The 25,401-nt window shown below is 39.9% G+C and overlaps 1 long non-coding RNA gene across 2 annotated transcripts in view; it reads left to right on the top strand.

The window, feature by feature from the left end:
- Nucleotides 1–25,401, top strand: part of LOC111098074 — a 67,645-nt gene that overhangs the window by 37,742 nt on the left and 4,502 nt on the right. The window contains exon 3 of one of the 2 annotated variants that reach the window (XR_005366892.1): nt 10,444–10,533. The exons of the other annotated variant lie outside the window; for it this stretch is intronic. This is a non-coding gene — a long non-coding RNA (uncharacterized LOC111098074). The remainder of the gene's footprint in view (nt 1–10,443; nt 10,534–25,401) is intronic. 2 annotated transcript variants of the gene reach the window in all.

Raw genomic sequence — 25,401 nt, 5'->3', positions numbered from 1 at the left:
ATTATTGGTTCTTTAAGTTAGAGTATTTTTGGCTATAATGCATGAGTGTAATGATTGACCTGAGAAATATTAGTCAAATCAAACCTTTCCATATGGGCAAGCTGGAGTTGGGGAATTCCTAATGAGATGAAAATATTTTATACATGAGTTTGTGTTCTTTGTCATAAAAAAATTATTTGGATAACGTATTTTGCAGGAAAATAGACTATTGGTAATCGTTGTGATATATTGTCAATTGTCTGCAGGTGAATAAAGCTTTTTTCAAAGTGGGCATTTCAGTGTAAGCCTTTTCATTCCAGGGATTTTTGACATTGTGATTTTGATGTGGCTCTTTTGATTGAAGAATTAAACTTTCTGCTTTTATTAAAAATACTGCCAAATGCATAAACTAGCTTTGTCCTAGTCTTGAGCCATATACTCTTTCTGAACTTCACTCTCAGTAATATATTGTGGAGTGACAGTGAGGGATGGATGAGTTTCAAAAAATGGTAGCCACATTTAAAAAAAACACATTAAAAAAATCAAAATAGTAGTAAAGTGGCTAGATAAATAAAATAAACATAAAAATGTCCTGCTTTTTTGCATGTTATTCTCTACCCTAAATTGTGAGTACTTCTCAGAAACTGAGTTTCTGCTCACCATAGGAATGTAAGTTGATTAACTGCTTAATGACTAGATTGCAATATTCCCATTTGTCCCACAAAGGTCTGTAGCGTATCATACAACTAGAGGTCTGCAAAGAACTATGGTGGTGATAGTGATGGTCATGGCTATGGTGGAAGTATGGAGAGATAGAGTGCTAGCTACAGCAGGTAGCATTGAGGGGATGGTGGACATGGTGTGCTGGTTGGTGTGTGAGGTTGGTGATAATGATGGTGAGGGAAATGTGGATGGAGATGGATATAGGGATGATGGTGATAGTGGTGGAGGTGGCAACATTAGTGGTTGAACTTTTCTTACTGGTGGTAGAGCTGATGATGTTTGCAGTGGTTGAAGTAGTAGTGAGGTTGTAGGGGTTGAGAGGGTGAGGTGGGAGTAGAATTGGTGTTGGAAGTAAGAATGTTAGGGGATATGGGGAAAGTGATAGTGATGATATTGATAACTCTAAAAGTGGTGGTGGGGCTTTATGAAGTGACATGATGTCACATGACCTTTACATTTTTTAAGTATCTTTGGTTGGAAACAAATAATGAAGTGCAATAAATTTACTTGCAGAGCGATTTGTCAAACTAAGCACTCACTTTGCAGATGCTCTTTAAGCTTTTCCTTAATTACAGATATTAGCATCATGCTGTGCCAAAAAGCACCACTCCTGTCAATTTCAACACAGTACACAAGTTCTTCTAATAAATATTATTCAACCCCAATTATTGGAAACTTTTAGAATAAACCTGGCTTCCCCTATTCAGTACAGTGCACTTGAAAGTTGATTTTTATCTTGAAAGTGATGCTATTTAGTCAGGGATTATCTTTTATCTCTGTTTGCGAAACAGCTGGAAGTGTAGCTACTGAGATTTGATATTTGTCTTCCTGCACTTGACTGCCAAGCAAAATCATTTCATTTGTAATCAACAGAATGTACCTTCATAAATTAGCATAAACATATACCATTGAAAAACTGAATCTACAAGCTTGACCTTCTAGTACATGATCTTTTTTTTTTTTTTGGATAGACAGAATTTGCTTTCCCTCTCTGACTATATATTTGAAATTAGACAAAAATGCTCAGAGTAACATTTTCCTTTTTCATTGTTTAAGCCTCCTTCCCTCTCCCTCACGGCAGGTGACTTATTCTTCCAGTTATGAGACACATTTAGTTCTAGAGATTAGCAGGAACTCTGCTCAACAAATTTGTGCTAAACAATTAAAATATGTTTTCCTATTTGATATGTAGTTAAGAAAATCAGATACAGAGAAGAACACATTTAATTACTATGGCTTGTATTTACTGGATATTTGCTATGCAACCAGCACTTTTCATGGTATATTCTAAAACTCTCCCATCTTCTAGATAAGAACGAGGCTTATGGAATCACCGTAGCTCAAGGCTTAGCCCACTGGAAACCACCCTCTTAACCATCATGGGACACTTCCTCTCTGGTTTCTGACAATGTAGAGTTTATCTCCATCTTCCATTTTTCCTGAAAAACCAAGCAGATTTATTCTTTTACAAGCTTCGGGTTTATTGGAGGAGAGCAAAGATTGCCCTCCTAGGAGACATGGAAACCATATGTAAATTACCCAATTTACCCTTAACTTGGAAAATACTTATCTGTAGAGATTAGACTGGGAGTTAGGCATCCTTGTTCTGCAGTCTGATCCATGTGATCATGACTTGTCTCTTAATGTGGAGACTGAGCCTTTTGGAGGCAGGGGCTCATTTTCCTCACCTGCCAAGGAGAGAAGAATCTGCCTTTTCCATCTTAGACACAACTTTCTGTGAAGACCAATCATGCCAAGTAATTCTTTACTGGACCACTGTAGTGATGTTTAATCAGTTTTCCTTTCCTTGATTTCTGCCTTACAAAGTTCTCTAAACTTTTGCCATGATACCTTTTCTACATTAACCTTGGCTCATCTGCTCTAAAACCTGTATCTGTTATCTGTAGGGTAAAGTAAAAGTGCTTATCATGATACTCAAGGTCCTTCTCCATCTGGTCTCAACCTAACCTTCCAGTCCTACCTTTCACTCTTCCCCTCAAGTAGCCTGTATTTCTGTTAAATGGGATTATTTGTTGTTTCATTATTCTGTGCTTCTATGCCTTTGCTCATACCTTGAATTGCTTGTAAATTACTTACTTAAATATTTATTGAGTATTGCTATGGGCTGAATTGTGTCTTCCCCCTCTCCCCAAACTCATGTTGGAGCCTCAGCCTCAAATTTGACTGTATTTGGAGACAGTCTTTAAAGAGGTAATTAAATTTAAATCAGGTAAAAAGTGGATCCCTAATCTGATACGGTTGGTACCCTAGAAGACCCAGCAAGAAGTGAGGGCACAGCAAGATTGCCATCTGTAAGCCTCACCAGAACCCGACCCTGCTGGCACCCTGATCTTGGACTTGCATCTTGCAGAACTGCGAGAAAATAATTTTCTTGTTAAGTCACCCAGTTGTGGCATTTTGCTATGGCAGCCTCAGCAGGCTAAGCCAAGGACCTACTTAGGGATGTGGGTCTATAGGGAGCAAAATCTCTTCATTTTTGATTCTGTGATCTGCTGAGTTTTGCTGGCTGGTGAGTTTTTCCTCATTCTGTGTCACCTGGTCTTGGTTAATCTCTTGCTCAGGGGAATTTCCAGTATGTCTCAGTGCAGAGCTCATTTATGATCAATATTTTGAGAATTATGGGAAGTTTCCCTTGAAAGGAAGGTATATACAGAGGTGTATGCCCTCTCCTTGTTTGAGTGGATAAATGCAAACTGAAAAGGACCAAATTTTCTGTTAGCCATTGGTAAGATGGATAGCTGAAGTGATCATCCAAATGATTGGCATGGTCTGCTATTTCAGCAAGAATATAAGTGAGAGCAACTATTGAAGGAGGATAAAGAAGGGATGATACAATATCTAATTAATTATTTTAGAAAAAATGAGATAAAGTAATACTTGAAATGTTATTTTAGACAAGTCTTTTTTATTTTAAAGAGAATTAGGTATTTCTCTATCTCATCCTCGCTTTATATTGTTCTTTTATTTGACAGAGCATTGGTCTTCCTTCTCTGGAATCATGGTGGGAAATTAATCTAAATTCTTAATTGCAATGTGTTAGTGTTAAGATGGGCAAATTGCCTCCAATGTGGTTGTTATTAAGAGTGCAGTTATAGCTTTATACAATAAAACCTCATTAGTGACATCTTCATCCTTGGGAGATTAACTGAATTGTTTCTTACACCTGGGTGAATACATTTTATCCAGGTCATGGAAAATTATGAGACCGATTTGCACGTCTAGTACATTTCTGCCTCTGCTTCCAAGTCTTTCACAAACAAATATGTAGTAGTAGGAGAATAGAAACATAGGAGATTCCCAGGAAGGTTTATTGCACATTCCTGTATCCTAGGACCTTTTCTAATTTTTATAGCAACTCTTCCAGGTATAAGTATACTTATTTTACAGATAAGGAAGCTGAGGGTTGAGAAAGAGAAATTTTCTCTAAAGAGAGGTTGCCAAAGGTCCTAGAGCTTGTCATTGGCATGGAAGCAGTTTAAACCTAGTCCATCATCTTTTCATTCCACCCTACGGCTCCCTTCACTGGAATCCTATTGTTACTCAGTCATTTTTTAAATACGAGTTGGATCATCATGTTGCTTTACAGCAGCAACTCAAGCAGCCAAACCCTCTAATAGACTCTTTATCTCTGCAAATTAGGGCAATCTTCTTTACACAAGAGCCATTCATGGGTCTGATTAGTATGGTCCAGGCTCTAGGGTACTAATCATCTCTTGGCATACTGACAATTGAGTTTGGAGGCATAAAAGGCAGATAACCTGACTAAGGAGCATAGGGGCTGCTCTTACTTAGACTGCCAACATGGGTGGAGCTGTCTGTATAGCTAACTCCCTGCCCTTCCCTTGGTAATAGCATTATCTTGTGGTTTTGCCCTTTCAGAGTGCACCCACCATATTCAGCAATGGCAGGGCAGCTTTGTAATGATTTGGTTGGCTGCTTCTTGATATATTTATCTATCTTAGGCCCTGGATCCCATCCTACTATTCCCATAGGGTAGAAACCCATAGGGTAGAAACTTTCTAAGTTTAAGTCCTTGCCCAGAATTCCAGGAACTCTGAGTGCAACTTGACAGCTGGTCCCTCCATTGTTTTGTGTGTAAGATTTTTTAATGGCCATAATTCCTCCCATGCTGGTATGTATTCCATTTTGCAATTTGACTTTGCTGCTCCTCTCCCCCATAGTTAGAGTCTATTTCTCCATACCCTTGAATCTTGGCTGGCTTTGTTACTTGCATTGGCCAGTAGAATGTAGTGAGAGTGAAAGCAGTCTAGGTCACAAGAATCCTGGTAGCTTCCACCTTTCGTCTTCATGGACCACTGCCCTGAGACCATCATATAAGGAAGCTTGCAGAGAGATGAGCCATTAGAGGAGACCAAGACACCTCTGCCCACAATACCAACTTCCACATGTATGTAAGGTCCTCTTAGACCTTCTAGTCTAGCTGACTTTGCAGCTGAAAATGGACCTAGGCAATAATCATCAGATAACTGCCCACCAACCCACATAATCATAAAAAAACTCTAAGTCATTATTCACAAAGTTTTGGGTGATTTGTTAAAAAGCAAAGGCTAACCTGATACACTATGTTCTTTGGTTCCAGTAATTCTGGAACTAAGTTTTCTCAGATGAAAATGAATAATTTGGAGTGAGTCATCTGCAAGGATGTTTCCGTTGCTAGTATGCAAGGCATTACAAAGAATAGAGTGAGGAAAAGCGTGGAAGTGAGAACACAGAAGCTGTTTGTGGGATACAGGAGAATATGTTAAGAAAAATAACTTTGTTGGAATAGAGTCTTCAGAAATATGATCTAACTCTAGAAAGGTAAGTTAGAACAAAATTGAGGAAGGACTTGCATGCCAAGATGGTGAATATTCATTTTAGCTGTTCACCTTTGCAAAAACTATAAAGAAAAGAAAAGTGGGAATGAGAAAATGAGCTTTTGTGGACATTGGTAAAAGAGCCTTGCATGGCTGGTAAGATCTGAGGGAGGAGATTGGATGTCAGAGCACAGAGTTTTCTTGGCCTCTTTTGTGGATTAGGATAGAGCTCAAACTGCACACTGGTGAACTCTAGGGTAGCTGAATTTGTGGAGGCCAAAAAGTTCCCACCAAATCCCCTAAAGTGAGTTTTTGCCAAAAAATCAGTAAGACCAGCTGTTTCATCCCATGACTATGCTAACCACCACATAGACACCATCTGTGTATAATGAGGTAGAGCTCTGGTAAGGATTTTAAACTGCGTTATTATTCCACATGTTGTCTGGATTTGGTTGTAATTATGATTTTTCACTTTTTTAGCAGAGCCATGGGAAATGAATGCTTATAAACATAATAATTCGGAGCACCTGGGTGGCTCAGTCAGTTAAGCATCCAACTCTTGATTTTGGCTCAGGTCATGATCTCAGGGTGGTGAGCCCTGTGTTGGGCTCCCTGCTGGGCATGGAGCCTGCTTGGGAGTCTCTCTTCCTCTGCCCCTACCAACCCCACTATCATGCCTAAGTGTTCTCTCTCTCACTCTCTCTTAAGAAAAATTAAAAATAATAAATAAATATAATAATTCATAAGAGGAGGCTCAAGCCACAGGGGAAAGTAAAAGTCAGTTATGAAGGAAGCTGGCATTAAGTGTTAAGAGTAGTGCAATATTGACCTTTTTTTTTTTTTAAGATTCTATTTATTCATGAGAGACACAAAAAGAGAAAAGCAGAGACATAGGCAGAGGGAGAAGCAGGCTCTATGCAGGGAGCTCGATGTGGGACTCGATCCCAGGACTCCAGGATCACACCCTGGGCCAAAGGCAGGCGCTCAACCGCTAAGCCACCCAGGTGTCCCTAATATTGACTTTCTTATGAAAGGAAAGCCTTAGATGGTCAAAGATTAAATACTGAGGCTTTCTGAGAAGGAACTTCACTTATATTCTCACAGATCCCACTTCACAGTGAGATCCCACAGTGCTTGTCCCTTCCTTTGGAAGAGGAGTTGCTGATCTTATTGTTCAGATTTCATGTATGGATTAGGCCAGTGGGCCTCTTTACATTAGAGGATCAATCACATAGGTGTGACTCTTTTCTGCTTTTGTCTCCTATGTGGCACCTTGGCAAGGTGGCTAAGCTCCCCGCTGCTAGCAGAACTTCAGGACATCCAGTGTTCACCTCTGTTTCCCACTTGTGTGTACCCAGGGGCACTACACTCATTTTTTTTTCTCCAAATGGAAGGCTGGAGGTGAGATTCGACTTTGAAGGTTTCCTCTAGGCCCTTACACTCAAACCAAGGGGTTCCCACTGAGTTTATCAAAGAGTTGTATTTTGGGGATTGGGGCCCAAGCCTAATGAATAAAGGAGTATTGCATTTTCTTTTTCATTGGTGCTTGAGTACACATAACCTCAACACCTAATTAGAAAGGTGGGTAAGAGTTGGAAATTTTTGGTTCCTTTATTATATGTTATCTAATGGCACACAGACCTCCTTCTTACTTCTAATAGAAATCAGTGGCAATGAAGTTGTGCTTCCATAATTACTGAATGAATCCAAACTCTTAAGGGTAAGAAATCTTAGGGAGGAAGCTTTAATCCAGGAATTGAGTAATCCTACCACCACTGATCTTTTAAGAAGTCCAGCTGTAGTGCTCCCATCCACTGGGACTAACATGGAGTCACTGTTGGACAGGACTGTGGAAAGGACCAAACCACACATAGTAATTTACACAAAGACTGGTGACTAATTTACTTTTCATTATGTTATTTGTGTTTCTTTCTATTGTAAGTAATAGAGAATCCCAACTCAAATGACTTAAACAATAAGCCATTTATTACCTGATAAAAAAGTTTAGAATTAGATATGTCCTAATTCAGAGTTGGCCAATTCAGCAACTCAGTGACATCATCGAGGACCCAGAACTTTTTTGTTATTCAGTTGCTCCCAGTGTGTTAACAATGTTGTCAATCTTGTCTGCTAGTATGACCAGCTTTCTACAGTAAATTCAAACACAGAACAGTATCCAAAGGCCATAAGAGAAAGAGTCCTTCCTCATGGACCTGTTGAAGAATAAAGAAATCTTTTCCGGAAGCTCCCTTTCAGACCTTCCATCCTGACCCATGCCCAGGGTTGTGTTAAATTCCCTCTTCTAAACCATTAACTGGTAAGAGAAAGGGAACTAACACAATTAGCTAAGATTAATTGAGGCATCCTCGGAGTCTTGGGAGTGTCTACTTCTCCTGAAGCACCCAGCTGCCTGAGAGCCAACCTCAGTTGAGGTTCTGTAAAGCAAAGGAGAAGTGGGGAGAATGACCAAGGGTGTCTCCTACAAATGAAGACCAGTTACACAGGTAAATTTGACACAACCCTGCATAATGGTGAAGTAAGTCTGCATTCTTTCTCTAATCTGGTGGGATTCTGCATTGGTTTCCTATGGCTATTGTAACAAATGACTGCAAACCTAGCAGCTTAAAACAACATAAATTTAATATCTTATGGTTCTGGAAGTCAGAAATCTGAAATGAGTCTCACTGTGCTAACACTGAAGTGTCCACAGAGTTGGATTCCTTCTGTGGGCTCTAGAGAAGAACCAATTTCCTTGTCTTCTCCAGCTTCTAGAGGCTGCATTCCTTGGCTTGTGGCCATCTTCAAAGCCAATAACATTAGACAGCATTCTCATGCTGCCCTCTCTCTGGTTCTCTTTTTTTCTGCTTCCAATTCCACTAATGACCCTTGTGGTTACATTAGGCCCATTGGATGATTGAGGATCATCTCCTATCTCAAGGTCAACTGATTGTCAACCTCAATTCCACCTGTAAGTTGACCTTTGTCACAAAATCTAACATATTCTCAGGTCTAAAGAGTAGGTATGTAGACATCTTGCAGGGCAGGGGGTATTATTCTGACTACCACAGATACCATTTTTACTTCTCAGATGCTAGGGGCTCCTGTGGCCCCTAGCACTGTCTGTGGGAAGGAACACAATCTTGGGATTCAAAATTCAGCTGCACCACTTATACATAGTATATACACTGTATGACTAAGCATATTTGACAAGTTGCAGAAAGAAATTATTTAAGATGGTTTCCTCATATATAAAATGAAATTAATATTGTTTATTTCAAAGGGTAGTTATAAGATCTTAGTAAGGCCATATATGGAAAATGCCTAACACAGTGTCTAGCTAAGAATGTATCTTCAGTAAGATGACATCATCACCATTCTTTTCATCTCTGAAAGCCTATGAATATTATAACCATTGTTTCTATTACTAAAGATAGGGATTCTAATATTAGCCTTCCTAGCCATCTAATAATTGGTTGGCTATTAAGTTTTTTTGAGATTAAGTTTCTCATCTGTAAAATGGGAATAATAAAACCCTCTTTGCAGAAGAGGAAAAGATGAAATGACACAGCATGTTATTTATTGCCTAGAGTAGTTCCTGATGTATGTATGGCAAGTCATCAGTTGAATTCAGTTCACTTCCTTTTCTCAAATCCTGTTCACCTGAAAGTTCCACAACTCATTCGTAACAAGGAAGTGCTTCTCAAACTTTGTGTACTGCAGAATCATTTAGAAAGTTTGTTTAAAATAACATTTCTTGGGTCTTCCTCCGGGCCTACGGAGTCAGGCTTTTGGAATGATAGGGTGAATGGACCGTGCGGATGAAGATGTAAATAACTGAACAAACTAATGTAGTGTTTCACAGAAATACTTGAATTTTCACGTTGAACAAAGCATCCAGTTAAAGGCTTAACTAGGAAATTTCAGACATCATCCAGAAGGTAGAGGAGGTATTTTGAGAGAGATACTAGATCTTGCCATTGTTTTTTTTTTTTTTTGAAAGATTTTATTTATTTATTCATGAAAGACAGAGAGACAGAGAGAGAGAGAGAGAGAGAGAGAGGCAGAGACACAGGTAGAGGGAGAAGCAGGCTCCACGCAGGGAGCCCAACGTGGGACTCGATCCCGGGTCTCTAGGATCACGCCCTGGGCTGAAGGCGGTGCTAAACCGCTGAGCCACCAGGCTGCCCCGCCACTGTTTCTTTAAAAAAATTTTTTTTCTACTTATTTATATGGGAGAGAGAGAACACAAGTAGGGGGGAGGGGCAAAGTGAGAGAGAGAAGCAGGCTCGCTCCTGAATAGGGAAGAGGGGCTTGATCCCAGGAACTAGAGATAATGACTTGAACCAAAGGCAGACACTTAACTGACTGAGCCATCCAGGCACTCCTAGACCTAGCTAATGTTTCTGAATTGGAACCTATGTCAGGCCAGTAAGAGCTTAGATGAGGAGACAGAAGACCAATGATTAAAATGAGTTACTTAGATTTCCTGTGTCTGTATCCATTTTCATTATTAACTTTGTCCTCATTAATGAGGAAAGTGCGAAGTCGGTGGTAAAATTTCTAGAATTGGAGTACAGAGATTGTTTTTTTCTTAAGATTTTATTTATTTATTCATGAGAGATGGAGAGAGAGAGGTAGAGACACAGGCAGAGGGGGAAGCAGGCTCCCTACAGGGAGCCTGATGTGGGACTCGATCCCGGGACCTCAGGATCACACCCTGGGCCAAAGGCAGACGCTCAACCGCTGAACCACCCAGCGTCCCTGAGTACAGAGATTTCATATAGATGACTCTTGTTGATGTTTCTTTGTTATGTGATAAAAGTATTTAATATTATCTCATCATGTTCCTCACTCTGGGCAAATTACAAATACTTTGATGGTGCTTTATGTGTCTTCCCATTAGGAATGTTCTCATACAAATGAAAAGAATGAAAGAATGTAGAAGGAAGCTGAATGTTACCTTCTGTTCCGCCTCCTAATCCCTTGCTGGCAGGTAGGCTCATTTTCACTCCACACTGATCTCCACCGAAATAATAACTTCACTTTCAGTATGTAAATATACAGTGCTAGATTTCAATTTTTTTCTTTTTTTCTTTTTTGGTTATCAGGAATATTAAGTGCAAAGGTGCAAACTGCAACATTCTAGATAATATCCAATAGACATTTCCTCAGGGAATTTTTTTTTTTAACTACAATGGCTGCTAAAGAGGAGAAATGTAAACTCCCATGCTATTGGTTATGTGTTTTGTTTTCCAGGATGAAATGGGATGCAAAAGTGTGATCAGGGAAAGGGACAGACACTAAAGCCGGACTAACTGAATTCCCAAGTTTGTAGACTCAGAAGGGATTCTTGCAATTCAGTTATGCCTGGCTGAAGACAGTGCATTTTCTTCTATGATGTATATGTCACTTTTCATTAATTCTGAGAGGCCTGTTCCTTTAGAAACCAGGGTAAACAGAGTAGTGTATTGGATTAGATCTCTACCGTGAATAAATTTATTTTCTAGCAAGTGTAAAAAATGAGCAAGGCCAAAACCCCCCAGAGCAGAAAATGTCACAGTGATTGCTAATACATTACTGCACAGAGAAAGGCCTAATAAAACCCCTATTAGGATGTCATACCTGCTTACGACTGAATTCTCCAGAAAGTTTATTTGATATGTCTAAGCCAATTATCAAAGTCTTAGTGATAAGAAGCAGCTCGCTGGGCCTGAATGTGTCAGAATAGAATGACTAAATTGTGGGAATTCATGGGCCTCTGCTTTGAATAATTAACTTGGCTCTTTGTAGAATGCATACACTTTGGAAACTAATTTTCTCTTTGCACAAAGCATTTTGCCCTTGTGCTGCCTTTGAAAAGTAAACTGTTTAGCTGTAAGGTTATTCCCTTTTTCATTATATTTGGCTTGAGCCTCCTTCCCTGTCTTTCGGCCCGCCCTTCTCCTTGCTCTTTGTCTTGGTGGCATAATTCTGACTAGACCCATGTAGCCCTCAACCGGAAATAGGACACACAGTGATGACATTTCCTCTGAATGGAAATTAAGCATTTGCTTCGCAATAGTATTATAATGCCTTGTCTGTTTTTGTGTTATGCTATGACTAAAATGCCAACTTTATTTTTAAAGGATTTGAAGTTTTGGGTGTTTTTTTACCCCCTTAGGAGAGAAGCGGAAGTGTTGGGTACATAAATAGTTCTGTAGATAAAAAACCAGAATTGATCTAAATTTATTTGGAATGACAAAGCTAGTGATTTGGACCAGACTGGGTAGCCAGTTTGTGCCAACAGCGAGGCAAATCAAAGGGCCTTTTCTCCCTCATAGGTTCCTCCTTCAAAATGGACCAAACAGATAACCTGGTTTTGGCAATGGGTAGACACCTGTTTCTCATTCTTTAGGTTGTGATGTGCCAATGTGTGGGTTGCTGTGTAGACAGATGGGCTTCTTGTGCTCCCACTCCAGCTCCAGGGTATATCCCATAGCTGGTTTCATCAGTTGTGCACTGACACCATCCCCTTACCTGGCTCATTTGGAACCTATCAGTCTGCTACTGAGAGAAAAAAATGGCTAAAAAGCATGGATAGAGACCATCAGGGCAATGGGTGCTTTGCTTGTTTCATGATCTAGGACTTGAAATTTCTTCTCGTGGCACCTTTGTGAGGTAACTGCAGTTAATATCTGGTGGCTATACACCTGGCAAAATGGACATGAAAATTAATGAGAATTTAAAATTCATTGGAAGAAATAACTGTGTCATATGTTATATTTATGGATGACTTATTCCCATGTAATAGAACAAGTCCCTTCCAATTCTGATTCAAAGAAACCTGTTTAAGGGGTGCCTGGGTGGCTCAGTCAGCTAAGCATCTGCCTTTGGCTCAGATCAGGATCTGGGCATCCTGGGATGGAGTCCCGTGTCAGACTCCCTGCTAAGCGGAGACTCTGCTTCCCCCTCTGCCCCTCCCCCCCCCCACTTGTGCTCTCTTTTGCTTTCTCTCTGTCTGAAATAAATGAATAAAATCTTAAGAAGAAAAAAAAGAAAAAAAAACCCCCACAAAAAAATCCCAAAGGAACCTGTTTAAGATTACTGGCTTTCTCCTGGAAGAATTGAATTCCTTGGCATCATGCCCTGCATTCTGGCTTGTACAGGAAGCTTCTAGCACAATCTTATAGGAAGAATTAAACCTTACCTTAAAACCAATTGCAGAACCAAAGGTTCTGTATCTGGATGCTTTTCTTTCACATTCGCACAAATAATCAATAAGGACTATGGAAATGGCTTAGCATAATGGAGTTTGCAATGAGGTAAATCACTGAAGTAACCTCTGTGGAGACTGATTTTCAATATTCATAACATTTGTCTAAATGGAATGGTATGCAAGTGTATGTGGAAAAAATATGCCAGTGTCTGTCCTCTTCTCTTCTAGGTTTATTTTAAAATGTCCAGTCCAGACTTTGAAGGTTTCTTGGAGTAACAATTCCCACTCCAGCTTTCTTCCTTTTGTCTACACTCTCTGCTGAGACAGTGGATATTTTATTTTATTTATTTTTTAAAAGACTATTTATTTTTATTTGGGAGAGAGAGAGAGAGAGAGAGAGAGAAAGAGAGAGTGAGCAAGTGCACAAGCAGGGGAAGCCACAGCAGAGGTAGAGGGAGAAGGAGCAGCAGACTTCCCGCTGAGCAGGGAGCTCTATGTGGGGCTCAATCCCAGGACCTGGGATCATGACCTGAGCTGAAGGCAGATGCTTAATCAACTGAGCCACCCAGGTGCCCCAAGACAGTGGATATTTTTAAATCTCTCTCTTAAGGAGAGAAGACAAAGAACAGAAGCCTCTGGATTCTTGACCACTGATAACTGGTATGATCCTCTAGGGTGATTCTCAAAGAGAGTAAAAATAAAAGCAAATGCTTGAAAATAAAATTAGTCCTTCTTATTTAAAAATAAACTTTCAGGAGGAGGTTGGTGATGGTCATAAAAGGCAAATAAATGATCATAAGATGTCAGAACTCCAAAAACGAGTAAGGATCACTGCTCTGAGAACTTACTTCTAAAGAAAGCATCCTGCATCTGCACAAGTGTCGCTTATACATATGCTAATCAGCTCCACCGATAATTTTAGCTTTTGATTTGTTTTCTTCCTGTCATTGTTTTATGTTCTTATTTGCTAGACTTCATATGCACATCCGGAGAGGAACACACTTGCTTATCATCAAGTCTGTTGGGGGTGGAGTATGTTGGGAATATGTAATAGTCCTTTGTGCTAGATGTTCCCTTTCATGAAGTAGAATTTGGTGAATGCTTTTGAATAATAACGGTTTTGGGTGAATGGAAGAAATCAGGGAATACAGTATGGATTTATATCTCCATTCATCTTAAAACATTTAAATATTTCTGGACATAATGACCTACCAATTCTCTCATCTTTTCTCTAAATAGATCGTATTAAAATGAAATATTTGAAGTGTCGCATTGCAGTGGATTCATGAAGCATTTATTCTTGTGCTCTCTTTGCACCTGGAAATACAGAAACACTTCTCTTCAACTATAGCCTATAACAAGGCTTCTAAAGTCATAACTAAAGCAGCTCTCAGGGATGCCTGGGTGGCTCAGTGGTTGAGCATCTGCCTTTGGCTCGGGTTGTAATCCTGGAGTTCCAGGATTGAGTCCCACATTGGGCTCCCTACATGGAGCCTGCTTCTGCCTCTGCCTCTCTCTCTCTCTCTCTTTCATAAAAAAAAAAAATAATAATAATAATAAAGCAGCTCTCAGAGGCTAATAAAAACCTTGCATTGAAAACGGACATACCTCACCCCAATTCTTTGAGAATATAACTATCAGATGGCATTCAGGCACATGAATCCACACACACAGCCCTGCCCCTTGTGCAGCATGGATCGAGCAGTTCTTCTGTCTGTCTTGGCTCCTTTGGAGAGCTAAGTCTACCTCCTGGGTTTCTTATCCTTAGGTTTGTTGCCCCCTTGAAACTCTCAGCATCATATTTAGTTCCTCTTTCTGACTTGCTATCTTTATCTTTCTCAGCTCTTTCCATCTTTCTGACTTGGTTCCTACTTATTAATTTGTATCCTGCCCCAAGCCTTCTCCCCCCACTCTCCTTCTGCCCCCCCAGCTCCAGATCTTAAATTCCATTGGTCAAATCCAGCTAGAGGGTACAGGTCCCACTGATGCAATGCATATGGGTTAGTCTCCTAGGTCACTAAGCAGGCTGGTGAATAACACCTGGAGAGGCCAACAGAAGATATCTAGCATATTGGGCAAAATGCCTGACATGTAGAAGCTGTTATTCTTCAGCTCTATCTACTCTTGCTTTCATGCACAAAGTCCTAAGCACATTTATTTTCTCTTTCTTTTCTTATTTTCTTTTAAGGTACTGTTTCTCAGAAGACCAAAGTGCTTGGAGTATATATGTTGATTATTATCTTAAGACACTCAGATATCTAGACCTTGACTCTACTCAAAAAAGGAAAGTTTTCTGCTTCCTCATCTATACTTGGTGACTTCTCTAGCTGAGAGGGTCAGTGTTATAGGATCTTTCTAAAGTAGCTGTCTCAGTGAAAAATCACTTTAGAGCAGGTTGCTATTGCCATATAAGACCCTCCTAGGATTTGGTAAAGTGGAATTTACTTGGAGGAAGGCAGTATTCTCAGTGATCCCAAGAGATGAGGGTTATCGCTTCTGTGATGTGTACCTCTTCTGCCTGAGAAATGCTGACTGGAATTCTTTTGATTCTTTTAGTTTTAAGATTTTTCACATATATCTTTGCATAAATAGGCTTGACATATTCGACTCCAAACTTCTGTAGAAATCCCACTCTGTCTTTACTTTATTTTAAAATTTAATTAAGACAACCTCTGTCTTAATGTACATTACTTTGCTTTAGTTTTAGTCTGAAAATTATTTATGGAAGTATCATTGAGTCAGAATTTTCCAGTGTAGTGGTTTGCTTAATTAAGTTCACTAAAAGTTTATTGTTTTTGTTTGCTTTCCTGCAAGGCAAATATTAAGACAACTGGGAAATAGGAAAAGCTGAAGTCATGTTTGTTTTCATGGCACTGCGTCCTAAACCCAATCTCATTTCAATGACTTGGTTTTTGAGCAGTTCTGTGTGCTTGGGCTGACTGGTGAGCTCCCTCTTGTCCTTTGAACAAAGTGGTCTTAAGAAAGGTTGGTCCTGTATTCTGAATGAAATCGTGATATGTAAAAAAGCTAAAGGAGAACTTTAGATTTAAGGTTAGGTGATCTGCCACACACAAGTCAAGTTATGAAACCGGTATCCTCTGAAAAAAAGAGAGGAAAAGCTGAGAAAAATTTTATGTATAATATTTGCATTTTAACTTCTGTGGATTTAGTGTAATAGCTCTAGTTTGTCCTATTAAATTGGTTTGCTTTCTTACAGTTTCTTGCAGCTTTGGAGATACCTTTTTTTGTGAAATCCTAACTAGGCCCGATGTTTTAAAATAATTCCATATTTATTGTTCAGATATTGCTCTACAAAACATGGCCTGATGAACAAAGCCTTTTTTATGACAATCCTAAAATCATTAGATTAGCACTCTGTTAGAAGTAAGGTTTGGGAAAATTGCTTGGAATTTGTGATTAATGTTATCCATACCACATATAATTAATAAAACTCTATTTTGAATGATATAATCTGGCTCAGGGTCTAGCTGAGTACATGTTATGGTGGATGGCATGGGGTTGGCAGGGACATTTTAAGAGATGTGGCAGGAGAAGTCTCTGAGCTCTTTAGCAGAACAGATAGGGCTTTCTTAGCCTGAGAAAACTCTGCCAAGTATCACCTTATGGACTTGGCTAATTCTTAGGAAGCTCTGCATCAAAGGTTCTACCTTTACTATAGAATCTTACAGCATGAGCTTTGGGTATTTAACCTTACAGATTTATCTTATTGTCCTCCCCCCATTTCTACATTTATTTATTAAATTTTCTATTAAGAGAGGATTTGTGTGAGTGGAGAGTCTTGCATAACAGTATGATCATGCAAAGCTTCTGGGTTCTATTTTGTGCCAGTTCTTCATAGAAAAATCAGACTTAGAGTCTAATCCTTCACAGGACAGACAAATGATGTGGCATCAGAATAAAGCCAGTAAGTTCACAGTGTGGATTTTGTGCTCTGTTTAAATTAAATACAAATCTTCTGTACTTATTAAAAATGAAGCTCTCTTCCCCTTTGGAATCAAATACTGTTGTAGCTACTCTCTTCTTGGGATCTAAAGAAGTATGGCAAATTCTCAGCCCATTTGCTTCTTAAAGCATTTTTTAAGTGCATGTTTAAAGAAACCAAGTAGGATATCGTCGTTGCCTAATTAAAAATGGATGGCAAAGGATTTTTAAAAATCATTTCCCATTAAAGGTATGTATATATCCATATATCATTGATCCTTAATATTGAACATTACTGCTTTGTGCCAATTAGATGATCACTGTAGTGACCTGTAGGAAGTCAAGTTTTCCGCTTAAAGACAGACTAAGGATCAAAAAACAGAGAGGAATATAATGAACAAATAAGAGCATTCTTAGGTATAATTCTATCTGATACAGTGATAAAAAAAATCACAAAATGAAACAAGAAAAAATTGCATCCTCTTGAGGGACAGTGTTTCAAACAAGTAGGAGCAGGAGGGCATTCAAATCTGGAAGGCCTGTCTGGGTGGCAGTTGTGGGGCTGAATCACCACTTCTCTTATCTTTAAATAAGCTCTCTATCTAGAAGCTTTTGTAAAGCTAGAATGCTGTTTGTTTATTTAAAGAAACTCATTATGTATGGACTCTACACATATCCTTTGGCAAATCTGAGACAATCTTGCTTAGAGCCCTATGGAATTTATTTTCCTTTTTAAATCTGCAAACAGACCTAGTGGACGTGGTTTCCTATTTCTTCCTCCCATACATCTCTTGTCAGTCCAGATTATTTTACCACTTTCCTCTGCTCCAGATGGTTGCCAAAGCACTGAATTTCAAGTGAGTGGCATTGCTTAGCTCTTCTGCCAGTGTCTAGGAGGGTCATGCTCTTGGTTTTCCTTGTGCCCTGTGGTCAAGATGCTTGCCTGGTATGAGTCACTTGGGTTCACTCACTGAAGCTGGTGGAAATGACAAGAAATCCCCTTGTACTCACGGATGACCCATTACCATAAACGATGACCGGGATGGCCAGTGTTTCTTTAGGTTATGGTCCATAGTTCTGTGACCCTTGTAGCTTCTTGACAAACAGCGGGTGCTCAGCAAATCTTGGTTACACGTATAAATGAATGACAGACATTGAAGCCCTTGTAAAGTGTGACTAATTCTTTACAGTATTTAATAATATTATAATTGTGCATCTATTTGTATGATTATTTGACTGTTGTCAACTTTGGCTACACTTTGGGATCACTTGGAGACCTTTACAACATATTCATGTATGGGCCTCACCTTGGCAAATTTTGACTTAATTGGTCAGGGGTTGCCTAGGCACAGGGAATTGTCAAAACTCCTTGGGTGGTTCCAACCTGAAACCAATGTGAAGAACTACTGTTATAGGCTGTAAACTACATTAGGTGGAGGACCACATCTTTTTCTGCTCACCATAATATTCCAGCACCTAGTTTGGTGCCTAGCATCTATAGGTGCTCAATAAATGGTTATTGACAGAATTAATAAAATTTTGAAAACATGGCTTCTTCTAAATCTTGAGGACAGAACAATAAAAAGGGATCAAATCAATTGGACTTTTTCAGAAGATGGTTCTAGTGTGTTACCTGTGATCAAGCTCAGATGGCCATGGCATGGCTTTAAAGGACCCCACCCCTGAAACATCCAATGATCATCCCAGGGACCATAGGTCTCCCAGGCTCTGGGAGGTTTATAGCCTGCTACTCAACACTGGCCTAATTCAGGATGGATGGTCTGATGGTTGAGCAGATAAAACTCTTGGAAAAAGAATTTTTGAAACTTAACAGCTCTTTCTTTAAACTTCTAATCAAAAGGAAAATGTTAAAGCTTAGAGATTTTGTATGAAAAGCTGCTTGACTGTTAATTAGGTGAACATTAGGAGAAAAAAAAGAAGAAAAAAGAAAGTGGTATCCTTAGTAAATGAGGAGAAAAACGCTTGCACAGTAGTGGATCAGCAGGTAATTGAAAGATGAGAAAAAATGAGCAGGGGGAAATTCAAGACTAGGGTAATGTGATTGACCAGGAAATGCAAATTTTTTTTTTTTTAAAAGAAAAACCTGAGTTCTTATTTTTTACAATATTTTTTGGAAATGATTGAGTTTAGGTGAAATGTAGTACATTTGGAAAGATATAACTTAAGTGGTGAGATTTAGAGCTGAAATGTGGACTCTGATCCTCCAGCACTCACCTGTTTTGCTGGGTGACCTTGAAATTCTTTCCTCCCTGTTGGTGGTTCCTGCCTGTTGGCTTGCATGACTCCTGAAATGTTAAGTCAGCACCAAGCTTCAGTCTTGCAGCTGTCTCTGATGAAGAAAGAGCAACAGCGTGGAGAGCCTTGGGAGGAGAGGCTGCTACCAGGGGTTACCTGCTGCCAGGGGTTACCTGGCACACCAGCAGGAAAAGAATGTCAACGTGCAACGCTCATGCCTCTATGGCTTATGCGTTGGAGGTTGTCACTCAGAGGCCAGTCCGCAGCCAACTCTTCCACCTTCCTCATCTCTCTTAAAGATGTGAGAGGAAGACTTACCCAGGCAGTGTTTCCGCAGTGTTTGACAATGCAATAGTCTCACAAATGAAATGAAAATGAAAACCCTTCATGCAGTCATCCATGGGATCAGCAGCATTGAAATTGTCCAGCCTACAAGCTAGAGAACATTATGTGTCTTCTTAAATGTCTCCATGGAGAGAAGCTTCGTTTTTTGTCCAGGGCAGGGGGCGGTGGGGGGGGAGGGGTGCGGATACTTTGGATCTTTTTTTAAAAGATGTCATTCTGATCATGTGACATTTTTGCTTGGAACTCTTCAGTGGCTCCCCTTTGCCTATGGAAAAAGTCCCAGTGTTAGTAGGGGTGATATTGAACATTTTAAACAATGATATGGCGTCAAAATGCACCCAAGTGCAGAACTGGAAAGGAGAGTGTGGGGTCCCAGTCCCAGACACTGTGCTTCAGTTGCTGGCTTGTGAGGATGCTCTGAAGTTCCCAGTGTAGGGACAGTGTGTCCGAAGTGGAGAATGGCATCCAGGGGGCCCATTCCAATTGATTTGGAAGCCTTTTAATTTTGCAGCGAGACACTGGAAGAAGCTGGTTATAAACTCAGCTTATTAGCTGCAGTGAAAGCATCTCCACTGTCTGGCCCTAGCCTGCTCAGGCTTGTCTGCTGCTTTTTTTCTCCGATACCCCATTCTCCTGTATTGGTATAATAATTCTAGTTCCCTGAATGTGCTCCTTGGTTTCTCATTTTTGTGCTTTTGCACATACTATTCCCTCTGCCTGCGATGTTCTTCATCTTCTTGAATTTCTGAAAAATCTCTTAATCTTCGAGGCTCTGCTCATTTACCCCCTCTCCCTGTGTCCTCCACCCAAACCAGTGTTTTCACTATACCTCCCTTTTCTGTGTGTCCTGCCTCTATTATGATGGTAGCCCTCACACTGAAATGTCAGTTATTTATTTTACACGTCTAACTCTCCATTAGCCTATGAATTAGATGTGTTTTCCACATTCATGTCCCAGGACACAGGAGGTGCTTGATAAATAACTGTTCAGTGAACCAGTGAGTGAATTATTTTGTATAAATGGAAGGCAAGAGATCAGCATTCTCTTGCAAGGGTATTTGTACAGTTGGGATCTCTCCCTCCCCCTGCCTTTTTTTCCCTCCTATAATCTCATATAGGTAAAATTACACTGCATCTTTTAATCTTCCTTCAAAGGACTTTTCTCCTCTTTCTGGTCTGCTTTGCTCTGCCTTTTTGGTCTTTATGTACTTTCTCTCCATTATTTAAAAAGTGTAAAGGCCAGTACCCAACACAGAAGACATCTAAGGTGTGTGTTGATGAATGGAACATTGGAAGGCTTGCCTTGGAGTCCTTGTGAGTCACATACACTCCTCCCAAGGCTTTCCACGAACATTTCCCACCCCCCCGCCTTTTTTTTTCCCAAATGATGATACTTCATTTCTGACTCAACTTGTCTACTCTGATGCCTGCCTGGATTATTTGTGACTTGGGCCTTGGTTGTCTCTTCCCATCTTGTACTTATCCATGTCCAGTTTTGTCCCCAAATTCTTCAGCTTGATCTGGCCTCATTCTTGTCTTTCATAGTATCTGCAGTCCTGTCTCATTTGGTCACATATTTGGATTTGAGGAGCTTATTCTAATAGAAGTTGTCTGTCTTATGGCTGGGTTGACTAGAATAGAGATTGCAGCTTTGGCAGTCTCTGCATACGTATTGTGTAGGATGTTAGTTTCAGTAGATATTCATAGTTTTGTCCCCAGAGTGTGGTAAAGCCAATGAAGTGCTGCCTTCCTATGATTTTATCAGTGAAGTAATGTGGAAAAAAATCGTGGCAAGGAGCGTGGACAGAAGTTGGAAGAGCATAAGCATAGGCACTGCAGCCAGGTTGCCTGGGTTTGAATGATCTCTGCCACTTCTTAGCTGTGTGACTCTAGGTTAAGCAGGAAACTTTGTTGAGCCTAAGCTTGTTCATCTGTTTCATGGTGATAATAACAGTATCTGCCTCATGGGAATTTTCTAAAAATCAAATGTGTTAATGCTTACTCATAAAGCACTCAGCACTATTTCTGGCATGTAACAAATGGTCAATGAAAGTTAACTATTATCAGTTAGTGCCTTTAAAAGATGAATTTCCTATTGATTTCCCAACAGGCATCTTTTCTTGGATGTGGTTTCTCTTTCTTCCCCCCGTCCCTAACTCTATCTTTAGCTAGAAATCTTAAGACTTAACATGTGTATCTTTTAAATGAAGGTGATAGCCTGGATCGGTCCTTTTCCAAATGATGTTTCATAGTAAAGATGTAGGATTCTGCAAAGGATCATCCAGGGGGGCTGGGAAGGCAAAAGTCCTGTGAGGTAGCCCTGGTGGGCACAGCCACACAGCCCTTCCTCACGTGTCTAAGAGAGCAAGCTCCCATCTATCTGTTTCACACAGTGGACTTTCACCCAAGTGTTTATTTAAACAAAGAGTGCTTGAAGCTGGAGAAGTTGGAACACTCCCTTGCAGCTTGAAAGTCAGTGATTTTTGAATGTAGAACATAATGATAATTTGATTTTTACCATTATTTTGTGAACGCCGAATTAATGGTTTGGGGGAATCACATTACACATTGCCTTATCCAATGATATAATAATTTAATAAAATAGATCCTAATCCTATTTAGTCAGCTTGCCTCTGTTGTTCTTAGTCTGCTTTGAGAGGACTGTCAAATTGAATTTGCTGTCCTCTGTGTTTGCCAAAGTTTATTATTTCAATTTACGACAGCAGAGATGTTATAACCTGGTCTTTTATGTACTCCGTTGTGTTAGCTCTGATATTGTGCCAATCTGCACAAGAGAGTAATTATGGAATGATGGGCCTTTCTTTGCTTTCAGAAAAAGCAATGGGCAGGCCTTTCTAAAGTCTAGAGGGGTTATACGCTGGAAGCAGAATAGGGACTGGGGTATTTAATCTGCTTTTCTTATCCATAAATACATTTAAAACCCCCCAACAAAACACTATTTAAATATTTCCTCAAAGCCACAAATAAGCTAATACCAAGTAAAACATGGATTGTATTTGAGAAAAGATGCTTTGAAAAGAGAGGGATAAGATCAAGCTCTAAGCGCATTTAATTTCATAGCCGTAAAGCGTGCAGAGCTGGGTTTGTAATGCTAGGAGAACATTCGGGGAAAGATTCAGACGAGATCTCAAAAATCTCATGTGGAGGCTCCTGTTAATGTCTACAGTCTGTTCTACAGCCACTCTGGTGGTGGATGGTTGCTGTCCTTATGCAGGGTCAGCTCTGCCTCTCCTGTGTATAATGCGCCACTGAACCCTAGTGCTTAGTTAGGGTCACCAGTGTGATCACAAAGTAAATAAATGGGAGAATCATGTCTTAATAACGCTTAAAAATGATAATGGCAACATAGGTTTGTTGTCAGCAGTTCTAGTCGTGCAAAAATTCATAGCAAAACCTGGTTTTCTCTTTTTTATTCCCTGAGTCCGATTCCTCAAGGTAACCCCTCATAATAGCTGAAAGCGGACCCATCCAGAGTTTTTCTTTGTGTAGACAAACACACTCATATGTACATACAAATATAGAAATAAATATGCACACACATAGGTGTACATAACACACATAATATAGTTTAAAAGTAGAAAAGGGATTTTCTTTTTTTACCTAATATCATTTTTTCAGTATCTTTTCATGTTATTATGTATAGATTTATTCCCCTTTAAGAATGAGAATCACACTTCACGGGGACTTTTAAACTCCTTCTGGCTTATAATAACAGCCTAGACAACGGGCAGAGATGGGGTGGGGGAAGCTTCAGCCACCACCTGCAGTCAGAGCCCTCTGCCTCTGACCCTCCTGACCTTAGAAATGGTTCTGTTTTAAGGACAGCCTCAGACCCCCGTTGTGAAAGAAAATGACCCCTTCATCGGGTTGGTTTGCCCCTCCAGCCGATTGCATCAACTTCTCTTTGGGAAACGAGGGAAAGCTGTGTGCTGAGGCTTCACATCTGTCAGGGCCTGGTGGGGCGGTGGGGACCCTTGCTGCACGGGGGCAGCCTCGCCCCACTCTTCTCCCGTTAGCTCCCTGAGCTGGGCTAAGTGAGCCGTCAGTGCAGCGGACCTGACTGATTTGTTGATACACTGGACTAGCGGGGAAAGTTTTTAAACTAATTCACTTAAGATAAGGGAATGGCTTCTCCTCAAAGGCAGAGCAAGGAAAGATCCTCCACTTCTCAGTAAGCCTGTCCAGATTGTCTGCCAACCACTCGAGGATGAAATTGAGTCTAACACTACAGCATGTATTACTAAGAGTAGACTAGCCAGTAAATATTTAAGGGTCTAAGCTCAGCTTCTCCATCATTTACCTGCATTTTGTTTGGATGACAAGAAGTGGCAGAGTGCACTGCAAAGTGAGATTAGGTGCTTGAAATGCACTGCAGAGATTAAATGAGTATTTCTTGAGGCACCCTTTATTATGGTGAAATGGTAGAGGACAGATTTCCTGAAGGGTTTTCCACTCGGCTGCATGATTAAGTGTTCAGGGAACTATATAATTGGTAATACACTTTTTTTATATTCCCGTGTAAATAATTTCTTTATTTAAACTTCACAATGTGTAATATTTAAACACTTGTCAAGCAATAACTCACCGGTGGCAGAAAATTATAAAAGTCGAACAGCGGGATTAAGGGTGTTATGGCTGGAGCTGATTGATCTCTATAGTTTTCTTGAAGAGGAATCTTACTGCAGAGGTATAATTTGTGAAATAGAACCACACAGTCTCAGTAATTTGAGCAGTTATGTGGGAAACTCAGAATCTATCTCAAATTGGACTGCTTTTATTTTTTTTAAAGCAGGGTATAAAGTATGTTTTTAATTCTCTGTGCATGCATGCATGTATATAGTACAATCAGATTTTTTTTAAGTGGAAGTCAAACTCAAAAGGGAAATATATGGCTCTACCCTAATCTGTGAGATCTGTCATGGATTTAAGTATATTGCCCACGTATCAAGACAATGCCAAAGTCATTTGTGTAAATAATAACAGAAAGGAGCACTACCAATTCATCATGCATGGGGATATAGTGTGTTGAAGGAATTTACTAGGAAATCAGTATTTGTCATCACGTTTGTCATGGTTTATAAATCCCAGCCTAATTTACAAGGGTTTAAGGCCTTTCACCCAAATATAAAAAGTGACCCATTAAAGTTAACGAGCCTTCTTTATCTGGACTCATCTTTTAAATTTACCATGTGATTAAATGTAATGAAAGGGAGACGGGGGCATTTAAAATGCCAGGAGACTGCTTGGGTAAGGAATGGGGACTCAGAGGTCTGAGACCAGGGAGAACTGGATTTGCAAGTGACAGAAATAAAAACGCCACAGGAAGCTGACACTTCAACAGTATGCTACTCATAAATTTGATGGAATATTGATGGGCAAATATTTCAAAAGGATGGGGATCAGTAATAGATGGTGAGGGATTTGAGTAGAATGGAGAAAACCCTGAAGTTAGGATATATCACTGGGTAGCAGTTACATGGTTTATACCTATACTTGAGGAAGAAAAGAAAATATCATTATTGATTAAAAATTTGGTTGAATTCAACCCTGAGATCCTGTCTCCAGCCTTACCATCACACTCTGTTGCTTTGAGAACAGAAAAAAGACCACATTGCCAGAGAGATGAATGACCCAGAGGTAGACCATTGGCCAACTGGAGCAGAGAGCCATTTGGCTTACTAGATAGACACTTTTCAGAATTTGGATCATGCAGATGAATGATGATGTAGTTTACTTACTTGTAGATAAATGATAAGGTAGTTTACTTCTCTGTGAGGAAGAGCAGATATTCAGGTCTCTATACTGAATATTTTTGGGATGAGACATAAGGAAAACTCCCCCCAGAAGACCATGTGTCTTAGAAAGTATCTTATCTAACCCTGGGAATGCTTGACAAAGTCAGGCTTCACATTTTTCTCAGCCTAACTAAAATTTAGATAAATTTCTTTCTGATTATAGTCCCCTGACTTCCTTTTCCTTAGAGCATTTACTTTAGAAAGTTTGCAAGTGTAAATTCTTTCATTGTCCTCTTGAGATAATCTTCTGCAATCCAGGAATGTCTTTCTCAAGGACCTGGGAGCTATCCCTTTGAAATGTAATCAG

Source organism: Canis lupus, chromosome 11 (assembly GCF_011100685.1).
Source record: "Canis lupus familiaris isolate Mischka breed German Shepherd chromosome 11, alternate assembly UU_Cfam_GSD_1.0, whole genome shotgun sequence".
Classification (NCBI taxonomy): Eukaryota; Metazoa; Chordata; class Mammalia; order Carnivora; family Canidae; genus Canis; species Canis lupus.
This window is presented reverse-complemented; position numbering and strand designations above follow the sequence as displayed.